Below are 12,536 nucleotides of genomic sequence, written 5' to 3' on the forward strand. Positions count from 1 at the left end.
ACACTTTGAGATTTTTTTTTAAAAAAAAGGCTAAAATAATGGACACTAGTCCTGTTTTGGTTATTTCATGTTCCATTTCTTTAATTGATCCTAGATCAGCTCTTTATTATGTCAAACTAAAAGAAACTTAGATTTTCAACCCTAGCCGACATGAAAAGTTTTTTAAAAAAATACTCTTATACACGTAGACAATAGGATTTTAGCAATGAGGCAACACTATTTGGACTATACTACAAAATTAACTTCATTCAATAATCATGATGAACTACCGAATAAATAAATCGAGGCATTACATACTTCCAACTAAATGTTACATACAATGAGATAACCAAACAATGTGATCAGATAACAACCAAGTCTTTTAGACATTACATCAACACTAACATCCATGTCAAAGAACAAAACAAATTTCACCTCCATGAACTAGTCAGACGCAAGTTAAAAGTAAAACAGATGATATATATGTGGTTTAAAAAAGGAAACACATTCAACCATAGTACAACAGTGACATTACATCAAAGCCAGAAGTTGGAGTTCAAAAATCGAGTTTTAGCCTAAATTAAATGGAGAAGAAACCTACATTATGTTATGTAGCTTAACACTCACAAACCTGCTCTCTCTCCCTCAATCAATCCAGCTTCACTCCAAAGAGATTAGATGCACGAGCTAAGTCATCTCCACTGGATTGTGTAACTGCAATAGTGTAGAGAAAGGTCAATCGGGATGACATTAGATAGTGGCCTTCCTAGAATCGGATCCTTAGTCTTCGATCATTTATGAAAAGGAGAACAAGCACCATTTCATGAACCCAATCTATCAATCAACTTGTGGTCATCCACTGAATGCTTACATGTAAATTAAATAGCAACCTACCTCTTGGTCTATAAAACAAACTACATGTGTGTGTTGCCTATTTGTGTTTGATGACGGGAAGTTACAAGAAAAACCAATAGAATAGGATATTTCTTAGATCTTACATACAACAAATATGTGCCTAAATGCAATTATTATAAGCTAATAGTAATGAACAACTATCTCCTTGGATCATCAAATACAATGACATTGAAATATATCACACAACCCATGGTGCCAGGTAAAACATAAAAGCATATATAGAAAAGGATTAAAAAGTAAAACATTCCACATCTATGATTGAATTTCAAAAATTGAATTGAGACTCAAGAAACTACTTACAACATTTGCCACCGGTAACTAGTGAAGACTTCTTAAGAAGGCATCACTGTGTGAAGAAAGACTGTCATGAATCCAATAGTTGATGCTTTGAAATCTTGCACGCATTTCCCAGTGGCTCAAGTTCTCTTCAGAAGTTTATGATGCTTTTCTTTTTCCTAGACTTTTCTTCTTTCCCAAGACCAAACCTGCAACATGGCATCGAAAGGAAAATGCAAAATAGTTGCATCAATGTCGAATTTGAGCCTTACTACATAATCTAAGCAAGTCAATTTTTTCCAATTTTCACGCCCTTTTCGTTGGTGGTGCGAGGCTACTGGTTAAAACTGACGATCCCATAACCCTTGTTATTCGTATACATATAACCCTAACTTTTTCAAAACCTTAATACCGATGAAATTGAAGATACAAACAAAATCGAAGATACAAACTTGTGAAATTGAAGCTTGTTCCGGTCCATGATAACCTTATATCTATTGAAGAAAACAGAAGCATGAAATTGAAGATTGTTTCGGCCATTGATAACCTTACCTCAACGAAGAGAGAGAAAGAGATTATTACAAATGTGAAACCCTAGAACTGATAACAGAGAATTTCTTCAAAGTTTGTTTTTTCTCTCCAAATCTTCAGCGTTCATCTTGTGTTTTGATTAGAGAATAAAATGGGATCAGCGAGAGAATAAAAACCCATCTTTTACAGAGTTTGTATTGGGGGCTGAAAAGAGAGAGAGATAAGGAAAACAGAGATGTGTGCGCCAATTGTGGCTTCCATTTTTTTCCTTTTATCTTTTTTTGGTTGTTTCAATATTGTTTTTAATATTTTTCTTCTGTTTGAAACCTTACTCACAGATAAAAATGTTAGACACTCCGAAAATAACCATGAACAAATAATTAATTTTTAATTCTCAATATTTGCTAACAATTTCTTCCATAAGTAACAGATATATTCGTGACAAAATTAGTAACATATATTTTCGTTACTAACTAAAATTTTGGCCTGTTAGAAGATGACTGTTATATATGGTGTAGTGCGCTATGTAGCGACTAGAGAAAAAAATGATTTCAAGATCAAGAGATAACTTCCATCCTAGCCAAAGACTGCCACTGCGCCCAATAGCAGGGACACAAATAGAATGAGAGAACCCAAAGGGGGAGAATCTCTTCATACTAGTGGACAAATCTGCATTTGTTTCAGAGTGGAAACAAATATCAGGGTTAAGAATTTTAATATGGCTTTGGAGTTCTTTTATTGTAGCAGGTTTTCCACTTCCTCGACAATTCCAAGCAAAAATGTTCATCCCTTCTCAAACAATGATGGTACAGAGAAAACCAAACTAAAGGAAAAAAAAATTAGGCGTATTCAAATACATACAACAAACTACCAAAATATGCTAGTAGTGATGCGTATTCAGATGCATACAATATAGAGATCGCTACCATAACCCCACAAACTTTAACTAAACACAAATCACATACTAGATATATAAGGCATATACCACTATGTTCAATCTTACAGAGATGCAAAAGGAAATTGAAATTCTTAAAATGATGTGTGTCAGTGTGTCAAATAACTAAACACAAAATAAGAAAATTAGCACCAGTGTCTAACATATATAAGCATGCAATGGAAAAAGATATAAAAATAAAAAAAGTGTTCAGGAAATTTATCTGGTTTGCCACGTAGAAGGATATCCCAGATTTAAAAGAGATTATTCGAGGGTTCGAAACGAATATCCCATATTTTAAAGAGAAACTCAGTAGAAGGTATACAACGGCGATGGTCGTTGGTCAACTAATAAGTAGAGCTCCAAAAAGCGATGGTAAGTGCTGCGAATTGTTCACTGTTGTTGGCAAGATAACTGATAGCGGTGCTTTTAAAGGTGGAGTCAAAACTCCAAGGAACAGTGTATTGTGAACTAGTACTTTGTTATACAATGTAAACCTTGGGAATTTAAGCTCACAAGGGAGGGAGCAGGAGAAAATTAATCTCAGATTCAGGAAAATGATTTGCTCAAATACCAAATAACAAACTCCTATCACACCTACTCATGGCAGTATAATGAGGCAAAGGAGTGGTATTCTAGTAAGTTTACCAAAATCAACTATTTTTTATGTGGTAATGTTTGGTGGATGAGGTTTGAAACAAAGATTCCCTTAGAAATGGTGGTGAGAAGAAGCGTTGGTGAGGAGACGAGAATAGATTTTGATTTTTTTTTTATTGGATTTTGGATAAAGATAAAAGAGATTTTGGATAAAATCAGTTGAGGATTGACCTTAAAATGGATTAGCCTTAGGTGGAGATGCTTCTCCTGGTAATTTCCAAGGTGGAATTGACCTCTAACGATGCGGTGGTGGTCAAAACTCAAAGAGTCGTTGAGGTCTCACAGAGAGAGCGAGAGAGAGAGAGAGAAGTAAACGAACTGAGCAGAGTATAGTGAAGCTCGGCTTGATTAACTCGAATTCCACCCCTACCCATATATAATCCCACAATAGTAAAATATTATTATTTTATATAACTTTTCAACTATTTGTTTTGACGCAATTGTCTTTACTCTATTTATTAAACTAGGTATAACCCGTGCCTACGGCACGATTGGTTATGATGTACTTATTATGTTGAATGGAGGATCTTATTATGTTTTAGAGGCATGTAAATATTATGATCCAATGTCCAAAATAAGGTTTTGGAGGTGTAAGTCTCTCAATTTAGAATCATATTCAATCAATTAAGCCTAGGAAATAGTCATAACTTGTACAAAAAAATTAAATTTCATTTAAGTTGTTGTGCCTAGGTAGTCAAGACAGGAATAATAAAGCTCCCCAGAAAATCAGAATAACAGCAAAAGCCTCTTAATAAGGCTCCCTATGGAAAAAATGTAAGTTGCAAATAGAAAGAATGGGGTAGTAGGAATTTATGTAATATTTCTGATGGAGAACATTTACTACTAATGGTTGGTTAAGTTCAAATTAAAAAAATACCCCTTATATATCCCTTACAAATCATAAATTAAAAAGATAAATTTTTTTTTTTTCCATAGTGATTATTTATAACCAATCATAAGATAAATCAAATCATAAAACAAAATGGGATATAAAAGTAAGTTAGATTGTGTGAAGAGATAAAAGCAACTCAAGGACATCCTAATTTTCCCATGGGTTGTATTGGCTATGATATTCATTTATTCACTATCACTTTCAACATTATTTGTCTTCTTAGTTGTAAGATGCTCTTTCATAAGTTTATTTTCTTCAATGAGTTTCTAATAATTTTCCTAAATAACTTAATGTTTTTCAAGTAGTTTATCAAAGACATATTCTATTCTTCAGTAGTGGCGCACACAATATTTTTTCTTGTTCTCGTATGTCCTCGTAGTTGAAGTCGACTATTTCACATCCGTGGTCTTCTTGTTAAAAACTAATTGCTTTCTTTGCAACATCATGTTCCGACTTTTTTTTTGTCTTGCAAACGTTTTTGCAAAAACATTTTATTCTTTTTTATTCTGGAGATATCAAGTTCTACCCATGCCTCATATAGATCGTCAGTTTGGGTGTATCCATACAAATCAGTTCGCATGTTAAAGTGCTTCACCATATTGATGCAATAAGGTTTTGAAAGAAATGGTGTAAACTGACAATGGCGATTCCATGATCTGCAAGACACGTAGATTGTATTAAAAGAGAGAAGAAGAGCTTAGATTTTTTATTGACACGGCATTGGAAAAGCAAGGAAGAACTTTTTCAACCGTTTGCGGACTATCTTCTTGAAACAGATGGTGATAATTACATTATTGTATTCCATCCTTGCAAATCAAATGAAGCAACAATTAAAAGAGATGTTGAAATTAATAGAATGAGTAGGAAAACTATGAACATCCTGCTTTTCACCGAGAGAAATTCCTAACAGTTAGGATGTAAAATTTGAAATTAAGAAGTAAGGTTCAAAAAGTAACTTGTAGTCACTCTTGAAATATGTAGTCAAAAGCAAAGAAGTTCACTTTCAAGAGAGAAATAGAGATTTTGGTGATATAATGTGCATATGTCCACTAATTTATAGGTTAGAGATTAGTAGAGGATACCATAATATGTACTTAATTATAATTAATGTATGTCCGTTACCGGCGGTTGATGGCAGGCCTATTTTGCAGGAGAAGTATTTCACCCGAGATTATGCTGACAACGAAACTGGGTGGATTCCATATCTGACAACATGAATTTAAGTAATTCCAAAATTATAGGAATATAATTACCATATAAATTCCATTCTTTGATGATGGCATTAATTACATATTATAGTAGTTAAAACTTCATCATATGTTCGTTAAATACCATATAACTCCCCTCTTGTGCCAGATTGTTTGATGATTTGCAAACATGCATGTAGTTCAAGTTTTTAGCCTTCTCCTTAAGGGTGGTGTCCAATAGATTGGAATATTGGATGTGCTATGCACTTCCTTTTCTTTAGTTTGGAATAACCATAAAAGAAACTAAAATAGAATGTGAAAATGTATGTACTACCACCAGATTAGTGCTTTCGTGATTTAGATTTAGATTCAGAGTTTGTTTTTGTCGAACTAAATTTCTTGAGTTCATCTGGTAGCAATCCAAATTTATAGTTCAAATAGATTTAGCTATTACTCATTTGAAAAATATGCCCTTCTTGAATTTACAACTTTTCTTTGCATTAACCTGATAATAACATATTTTCAGGGTGGTATTGCATTGGGTCCTTCTGTGTTGGGAAATTTTACATGGTTTAAAACACGTACAGTTGGTTCCCTTTGAAGAGTGTAATGGTGCTCGAGAAAATGGCAAATCTTGGACTACAATACTTTATGTTCTTAGTCGAGGTGGAGCTGGAACTTGCAGTAATCAAGCGCACAGGTAAAAAGGTCGTTGTTATTTCTCATTGTGGTATGCTTGTCCCATTCTTGATAGGAACGGTTGCTGCCTCATTCATGGCGGATGTGCAAAATAAAAACCATACCAGCTACCTTATCATCCCGGTGTTGCGCCTCTGATCACATAACATTCCCAAAGACTTGCTCGAATACTTGCTGAGCTTAAATTACTAAACACAGTACTTGGAAGGGTAGCCATGGCTTCTGCCCTTGTTAATGATATGTGTGCTTGGATAATCCTTTCTATAGCTATTGCTTTAGATGAGAAGGATACACTAACTATGGCTACTTTTGGTGTGCTTGGATTAGGTGTATCTTTTGTTTTACTATGCATATTCGTCATTAGACCTGCAATTAATTGGGTCATTAAAAGGACACCAGAGGGAGAGAATTTCAATGAGGTCTATGTAAGCCTTATACTCACTGGAGTTATGATATGTGGCTTTACTACGGATGTTATTGGCACACATTCTATCTTTGAGGACTTTGTATCTGGATTGCTTCTCCTAGTTTTCTTTGCTATAAGTGGGTTAAGGACAGATATAGGAACGATACATCAGAAAGGTAATCATGCAAGAATAATGGCTTGTGTTGCACAGGTGGGTGTCACTCTACTCGCATTTTACTACCAAATGTCATTTCATGAAGGAATTGCTCTTGGACTCCTCATGAACACTAAAGGTCCGATCGAAATTATTGTTCTTAACGTCGGAAGGGACCAGAAGGTACACTCCTCTCTAAATTTTTTTCACTAACAATATTAATTGGATATGCCAGAGAGGGTTGCTCTCTTATTTTGGACAACACACAGTAGATTGAAATGTAATTAAACTCAGTATCAGCTAAAAACATAGACCCTCACAAACAAACATGAGAACATGTAGGTGGATGTGTGAATATAAATTGCTTTAACAATAGTTATTGTGCGGCTTCTAGAAATAGTGTTTGCAAACCATTATTCAATAATTGTAATGGAATGCACTTCATTATGATACTAATACTAAATAATTTATTGAATGGGAAGAAATCTTATAAATCAGTCTTAGAACTAAAAAGTAGCAAACATCAAAGTACATACACCTCCTTACAAAGCTATGTACATTCTCGGCAGGTAATCTAATTGAATCTCCCGTTTAGCTGGTTGCAGTGCATTGTCAATGGTATGAGGTGCTTATCACATTATGCACATAAGTTTGCAGTCAAGACCCATTCTGGCACATAAGTCAACATCAGGATTCACCTCCTTCCAAATTGATCCCCCGAGATGTGTGTTTGCTTAGTTGATGCTGCTCTTACATTCCAATAAACTCTATTCACAGTGGCAGAATCTGATTGAATCTCGATGTTTTCTCATCCCAACCAAATGGTTTCGGACAATCCTTAGCAATAGATACACATTCTGCAACAAAATTTGTCTCTAACACAAAGCCACTGCTATAAACAACTTCACCAAATGAAAAACATCTCTATTAACCCAAACTTTTCAAGATTAGTATTCAGGTGTTGGATCTAAAAACCATCGCATAATGAAATAAGTCAGACAAAATAACTTGCTTTGCATGGGTCATGCGGATATGGAATGTATAACAAACTGGAAAGATTTAAAACTCGCAGAATCAATACTGCAAAAGTGGAAAACTATGAAAAATAGCAAACTTGCCCAAACTCGATCAATGTAGAAATGGTGCTGAACACTGTCTCCAATCAACAATGTACGATTGTATTTCCTAAAGTTGAAATTACCACATAATAAAATAACAAACTGGAAAGTTATAAAAACTTGATGGTTCAATACAGGAAAACTGTAAAAAAGCGCAAACTTACCCAATCTTGACCGATGTGGAAATGCTTTTGAGCACTGTCTCCAATTAACAATCTACAATTGTTTTTCCCAAACTGAAATTACCTTAGTTGTTTGATAGATATCCATTACCTGGTTTAAAATAAAAATCCTGACCAAAAAGTGACGTAAAAAGAAAAACACAGACAAAAGAAATAATAATATTAACATATGTACTTGGGGCATGGGAAGATAAAGAATGCATTCCCCATGAGAAGTCGTGGGTTGCAAAACTTTTAATCTCATTTCCTCACATTCTCTCAAAAAGCGTCTATATTCTCTCAAAAACTTATATGGCCAATTTATATTGGAGTGGGAAAAGAAGCAACATGTTTTGCAAAAAATGAGGAAAAGAAAAAAGAACCTAAACCTAATGCAGTCACCATTTATCAAATATTTGATACCAATAACACTAACTACGACTGATTGATAGACCAATGCTTCCACTGAATTTGTTGCGAATGAGTTATGAAACTAAAGCATATATAAATGAGAGTGATGAACCAAACCAAAAAATGCATTTAAACCAAGTTCCATGATCAACTGAATAGACACCACGAAAATAAGATGTTTGTAAGGATTTCAAAATTTCAAAATACAGCAAAAGTTAAATTAATTGATCCCAAAAAACATTTGAAATTGCAAACCTCAATTTGATTGCATTTATTTCTTACCTTTAATGTGTTGTTTTTAACAATTGGAAGAGAAACCTTGACACCAGAAATTGGGAGAGCGAACTTTGGGAGTTGGGGTTTTATACAGAGAGTTGAGAGATACGTTACTCAGTTATGCTCTCCTTTAACTCTATTGAGTAATTGCATGTAATGGTAGTTGAGCAACTTAAGGAAACAATCACTGCTGCTCTAATGGCGGTATTAATGGGTGTCTTCAATAATCCAATTCATTAAAGAAAAAGAAAAGTACTTTTGAAGAACATACTGATGGAGAGAAAGAAGTTGTAACGGACATAGCCCATATTAAAACAACTGTTACAATCCGCCCATCATTGATTTGGCCTTCATCAAAGCCCAACTAACGCACACCTGTCCACATGTCTACCACTATTTTGTTTTGGAAACTTTTGGTTAATGGAGTTAATTGGTGAATTAAGTTATAGACTTATAGTTAAAGGAATTAAGTATAGTAAATATATGTTTTAATTAAAATTGGAGTAACGGATGGGAAACCAAATGATGAAAATTAAATGAGGTATTCAAGCCAACATCTAAAATGATCCTAGCCGCACATCTGCCAACATCTAACTCAGATCCCCACGCGATCCCGACCATTGTAGAAGCAAAACACCCAAAAATTCGTCAGTACATTAGGTTCCAAATAAAGCGTTTATCAACATAAGGTATCTTCAGAATTCTTCCAAAACATCACTAAAGCCAAAAAGCAATGGACTGAGGTGACAAATCGCCATAGAGATTCAGACATGGATTTACAATCCAAAGGATCGGACTTCATTGATGTAGCACAACTTTCCTTAATTTTGATTTGATATTTTTTTTTCTCTTTTACACCACTTCAATATTGAATTACCCTTTAGCAAAAGAAAAAATAAACAATAAAAATGCACACAACACAAAACAGATGGACACACTCAATGCAGGATGCCTAGATAGATCAATTATGTGGAATTCGTAAATCATCTAAGCATTCTATTCAAGATTCACGTAACCACCTATTTGGGATTTCACCTAACACCGAAAGGGTTTGACAGAGAGAACGAAGTTGCTATTTAGTCGAAACAACAAAAATTATATGAAGGACCAATCATGGATACGAATTAAAACATAGTGTTCCTAAAATTCATTAGACATGAATTTTTCTTAAAATTTCTAAGTACATACGTAGGTACTGAAACCAAAATTGAAACAAAACCAAAAAGCAATTAAGAGTACGATAAGTACTTATTGGTTAGCAATAGCTTGAACTTGAATTTTCAAGAAGGCATAAATCATCCCCAAGAACTTCGATTCATAATTTCAATAGTCACTTAAAAAGAAACTAATGAAATTTGTGCCACAAAATCAACATGTAAAACGGCTTACGATTTCCCAAGGACCAAGACGAACTCCAGCATGTGCTCAAACAATTATGCATACGGCTACAACCTTTGCCACTTTATTGGTAATTTTAAGAAAATAACAAATTGAAATGGATACACTAAAGCGGTAAAAAAAATCCAAACCAACAAATTAATCAATTAAAAAGATTTTATGGACATCACAACAACACCCTTCTTGATTCACCAATCTAATGTATTCAGAAGTACAAAAGAAACACTCACCCATTATCAGTTTAACACCATTGATAAATACTTCATCGACGTTTATGGAATATTTACGCCATTATCCTTAGCTGAACCCTATCACATATAACCCCAGAGAGAAGTTTATTTTTCTCATGGGATGTGTTTAATATCCCATAAAATTACTAATATGATATTTCATGTCACATGGACATCTACGCTCATGAAAGCACAATCACGCCCAAAGTGCATCACCTAGACTTCAATGATATGTATATTAAAATATCATAGAGATGATTGAATTTCTTTGTAAACAGTGTACCATATCATTGGTTATTGCTAGGTAATCATCAAACTGTCGTAGCTTTGTTTTTAGATTGGCAAGAAGTTTTAGAGAGCAGCAGACAGTTCAAAACCCCTAGATTTTAGTGACAAAAGCGAAGAACAGAGAGAAAAAAAAAATCACTGTTGATGTTGTGAGGTTCATTATGCACGACTAATCTACCCAGATCCTCTCTCTTTCACAAAAACCAATGCACTGATGTTAAGTTGACATCAGGTAAAAACATATTCTAAATCCAATAACTCTCGACATTACATAACAAACATTTCCATATAACATGCTGCTTAAGATAACACATGCAAATTACAATGAATCAAAATACGAATATATATATATATATATATATATATATATATATATATATATATATATATATATATATATATGTATATAATTAGTAAAAACATAAACAAAGGAAAGGAAAAAAAAATGCCAGTCAATGAAAAAAGGAAAAAATGGTTCTCAAAAGCACTTACCCGAATGGAGATGATGAGAGATACCACATGTTGATGGTATTGACTTTATCTTTTTATACAACAATGAAGCAAGTCCAATACATCCTATGGACTATGAAGCCAAATTTATAAAGAAACAATAATAATTACAAAAAAAAAATAAGGAATTGCAAATTGATTTCTACAAACATAAAAAAGATCAATGATTTGCGAACCATGAAGGAAAGAATGAGATATTGCACGTGACAAATAGAAGAAACACAAAACATTAATAGAAATAGAAGGAAACCAAAATTTGGAGAAGAAGAGGATCCACAATTGGTAGCTGATGTTTGATTGAGTTATAGGCGTTTCTGATCTCTAATGGAGGCAAAAATTAATACTTATATATGGAGAGTTATATAAATTTTCAGTCTTAAATGATCTTTCCGGAGTTACAAATATAAAAACTATTTTAATTAAACCAATGGTGTAGAAGATTTATGGGAAAGAAGAAGAAGTTGAAAGGGTTTAGAACGATTGGGGTTTAATAGCATTTATTTCTTTTGGTAAATGTTTTAAATTTAGGTGAGAATACTTGATTTACTCTATTAATAGATGGTTTAATTTCAAATGCTTTCGTTTTAGCCCATTAATTTTTTACTAATTGAAAATTTGATTAGACCAATGCATGCATGCAGCAGATTGAATTTGTATTAAAATCCCTCTCATTAATAAGGGCTACACAAATCTCCAAGCACATCAAACTTAGATCTCAAGAAGATCCTCACTACTCTTTGTCTATCCATTTTGTTTTATTATAATAGATTACAAAAATCCAAATAAAAAAATTCAAGTAAATTTGATTTAATAATAAGGACAAATATAACATACTTTTCCCAAAACACATGGCCCCACTATGTGGCCACATATACTTAATATAACGAGTCTGGCTCCTCTATAACCGGGTATAGGGATGGGTTATCTGTAACTGTTTAAACTTTGCTGCCACATGTCTTATTTTAACAACCCACTAAGACAAAACAAGTCATTTACTTATTCTTCTTTCTTTAAAAAAAATAAAAAAATATTCTTGAATTCTTATCTAATAACATTTCTCTCACCCATAAGCATGATTACAAATCAACAACTAATTATTTTGAATTCTGAAGTGCAAGATTACAAAGAGTGTATTGTTGCTGTTGTTGTTTTTTTTTATGCCCTATTGGAAATACCCCAAATGAATTTGGGAGATATTATTGGATTGAAGCGGTTATTGGGGTATTGCAAAAACTTTAGTTAGTTATGAGGTATGGGAGTGGTTTTATGGGTGTGTCCAAGATCACCCTTTTTTTTAGTTTTTTTTTCACAATCTATTATATCATTTTATTTTTCAAAACTTTAAACTAAAACCAAAGAAAATAAACAAAGATTATTCAACAGTCCACACTCAACATAAAAGCTTCGACCCAAACTTGCTCTTCATCCTTGATAAGCACCCAAAACTGTAATATGAAACCTCACTGAGACATATAAATTTGGTTAATTATGTGTTTAATAATCATGAAATAAAT

The 12,536-nt window shown here is 33.4% G+C and overlaps 1 long non-coding RNA gene across 1 annotated transcript; it reads right to left on the reverse strand.

Annotated features, from left to right (window-relative positions):
- Positions 1-438: 438 nt before the first annotated feature.
- On the reverse strand, positions 439-3,638 carry LOC147519731 (uncharacterized). Its single transcript, XR_015212332.1, has 3 exons — positions 3,464-3,638; positions 1,195-1,379; positions 439-693 (listed from the first exon to the last, which is right to left on the reverse strand). It is a non-coding gene; the product is annotated as an uncharacterized LOC147519731 (long non-coding RNA).
- Positions 3,639-12,536: the final 8,898 nt, after the last annotated feature.

The sequence above is a fragment of the Coptis chinensis genome, chromosome 2, assembly GCF_015680905.1.
Source record: "Coptis chinensis isolate HL-2020 chromosome 2, ASM1568090v1, whole genome shotgun sequence".
In the NCBI taxonomy this organism is placed as follows: domain Eukaryota; kingdom Viridiplantae; phylum Streptophyta; class Magnoliopsida; order Ranunculales; family Ranunculaceae; genus Coptis; species Coptis chinensis.